Source organism: Ranitomeya variabilis, chromosome 3, assembly GCF_051348905.1.
Source record: "Ranitomeya variabilis isolate aRanVar5 chromosome 3, aRanVar5.hap1, whole genome shotgun sequence".
NCBI lineage: Eukaryota > Metazoa > Chordata > Amphibia > Anura > Dendrobatidae > Ranitomeya > Ranitomeya variabilis.
Genome location: NC_135234.1, coordinates 573911911 through 573915395, shown reverse-complemented (window position 1 = coordinate 573915395; position 3485 = coordinate 573911911).

Sequence of the window (3485 nt, the reverse complement as noted above, 5' to 3'; positions counted from 1 at the left end):
TATACTAGGGCTGATGGCTGTGGGTGATATTATACTGTGGGCTGCAGGATGTGGAGGACTATCACTGAGAGGTCTGGCTGTGGGGGACTTTAGGGCACTGGCTATGGGGAACATTATACTGGGGCTGTCTATGGGGGGACATTATACTAAGGCTAACTGTGTGAGGCTAACACTGGGGGCTGGCTGTGGGGGCTATCACACTGGAGGCTGGCTGTGGAGGACTATCACACTGTGGGCTGGCTCTGGTGGACTATCATACTGGCGATTTGGCTGTGGGGCTGTCTTTGGGGAACATTATACTGGGGGTTGGCTATGGGGGACAATCACATTGTGGCTGTTGGGGACATTATACTGGAGCTGGCTGTGGGGGACATAGTACTGGGGGCTGGCTGTGGAGGCTGTCACACTGGGGGCTGGGCTGCGGGGCACATTAGATGCCTGGCTATGGGGGACATTATGGACATTATATTGGGGGCTAGCTGGCTATGGAGGACATTATACTGGGGGCTGACTGTTGGGGACATTATACTGAGGCCTGCTGTCGGGGACATAGTACTGGGGGCTAGCTGTCAGGGACATAATCCTGGGGGCTGGCTGTGGGAAACATTATACTGGAGGCTGACTGTGGGGGACATTATACTGGGTGCTTGGCTATGAAGCCATCATATTGTATAGGGGGCTGTGGGGACATCATACTATATAGGCAGCTGTGAGGGGCATCATAATGTATAGGAGTGGTGGGGGACATAATACTGGGAGCTGTGGAGGCATCATACTGTAAAGGGACCTGTTATAATTATACTGTCTTGGAGGCTGTTATGACCAATCTGTATAGGGTGCTGTCGGAGACATTATTCTGTATAGGTAGCTGTGGGATCCATATTATATAGGGGGCTGTGGTTGATATCATACCATATATTGGGGGCTGTGGTGGATATCATACTGTGTGGGGTGCTGTGGGAGACATTATACTGTATATAAAGTGTTGTGGAGCCCATTCTACTGTATTGGTGACTGGGGGTCATAATACTGTATCATGTGCTGTAGGAACCACCATACTATATATTGGGGACTGTGGTGATGATGACACTATATAATGGGGGTCTGTGAATGACATCATACTTAATGGGGTACTGTCGTGGACATCATAATGTATATTGGGGGCTAGTGTTGATATTATTCTGTATAGGTGGCTGTGGTGACTATCATGCTGTGTAGGGGGACAGTGAGGAGAGGTACGGTCTGGAGAGGGCAGTGTGGTGGACAGTATTAGGGCATAGTGTAAGTAGGGGACACAGAACTGATATAGAGAGGGGGCAGCATTAAATGGGGGGACAATATGGAGAGAGGTTTGTATGGTGAGGGACAGTGTAGAGATATTGAGAGTGTAAGGGAAAACAGTGGAGAAGGGACAGCCATGGAATGTAGATTGTAGTTCATAAGGGCTGATGGTGTGTCGATTATAGCTGATAATTTCAGAGTGTAGGTGGTTATAGATCATTAATCCCTTCACCCATGGGCCATTTTTCATTTTTTCTTTTTGGTTTTTTGCTCCCCTTCTTCCCAGAGCCATAACTTTTTTATTTTTTCTACAATATGGCCGTGTGAGGGCTTGTATTTTGCTGGACGAGTTGTACTTTTGAACGACACAATATATGTAATGGAAAACATGAAAAAAATTCCAAGTGTGCTGAAATTGCAAAAAAAGTGCAATTCCACAATTTTTTTTCTTTTACCATGTTCGCTATATGCTAAAACTGACCTGCCATTATGTTTCTCTAGGTTATGTGAAGCAGTGACCCCTGTTACAGCTAGGGGGCACTGTATGTGCTCCTCAGGATATGCATGGAGGTGCAACTGTAATGGTGGTAATGAAATAGTGTCCGGCATGATTGTAAATGGCTGGTATGTGTAGCAGAGGGAGTCTGTGCTGTAAGCCAGTAATGTTGTTGTTCTTGGACCTGTAGTCCCACAAGTGTTTGTTGAGTTTTAAAGGGAGGCTTGCAGAGTTAGTTGGAGAGCTGGGCGGGTCTGGCTAACCATGCACACCTCCCATCTATGGGAATGGTTACAACTACATAATGTGACCATGGTGTGGTCACATGAGGAGAGTGTTTGGATCTGAATGGTCTGTCTTGTAGGTCCTAGAAGCCTATGTGTTGGGAGTGCTAACTTCCTGAATAGCATGTGGTGGGGCTTTGGAACCTGATGACCTATGTTTTGGATGGTCCCTAGTGGGGACGGACGTCCGGAAGAGCGCACGGAGAGGCCTGTGTGTTGGACGGTCCCAGGTGGGGACGGATGTCCTGAAGAGCGCACGGAGAGGCCATGTATGAGCAGAGTCAGTGACGGCCCTGTGTTTGGAAGCTACCGACCTTTTAAGGGTTTGCACTGTCTGGAGAGCCCTGGTCACAAGGACAGTGATCCTAACGAGGCAGCTTCCCAGGGAGAGAGCTGACATGGAATCAGCGGGTGGAGCAGGAGCTCCCGTAAGGTCCCTCCACAGACTGTTGGTGCTTATTGTATTCCATGAACTAATGAACTGTGCGGAATGTGGTCACCCACGGCACTGGACGAAGTAAGGTCCAGCATGCTTTGTGTCTGTAAGATGAAGCCGTATATGAAGTGATGTTATGATACTGTTCGTGGTTGCGGTTTATGATACCTGAATAAACCGGATAGACTGTTTTGTGTTAAAAACTGTGCCCGTGTGCATTTACCCGTTGCCAAGCGAGTATTTCCCAATCTGTTAGTGGTCGCTGCATCACAGTCTTAACAGGTTTGCAGATGCTAAACATGTATAGGTTTTTTTTATTTAAGTGGTGTAAAAAAATCCAAAGTTTGCAAGAAAAAAAGGCACCATATTTCGTGACCCACAGCGTCTCTATTTTTTTGGATCTTGGGCCTAATGAGGGCTTATTTTTTTGTATGTCGAGCTGAAGTTTTTATTGATATCATTTTGGGGTAGATACGATGTTTTGATCACCTGTTATTGCATTTTATTGAGTAAGTAAGAAAAAAAAATCCAGCTCCGGAGTAAAAGTCATCAATTTTATTTCCACATATTTAAAATTCGGAAAAAGCTGCTTGCAAGTAACTGCACAACTATTTCAGAAAAGAAGCCATAAGTTAGCTGAACGCGTTTCGAGCACGCATGGTGCTCTTTGTCCACAGCAAATGGATGTTCCTGTGGACTCTCATGGATTTGCTGATGGGGGTGAGCTGAAACATAACTTTTTTACTGTTCATTGCATTTTATTGCAATGTTGCAGTGACAAAAAACATAATTCTGGTGTGTTGATTTTTTTTCTTGTTACACGGTTTACCAATTGGATTAATTATTTTTATATTTTGATAGATCGGTTTTGTTTCTAAATGTAGCGATATCAAATGTGTATTTTTCATTTTTTTTTTTTTCTCAATGGGGCAAAAGGGGTGGAACTTACATTTTTTTTAAAACACTTTTTTTTTATACTTTTTACCTG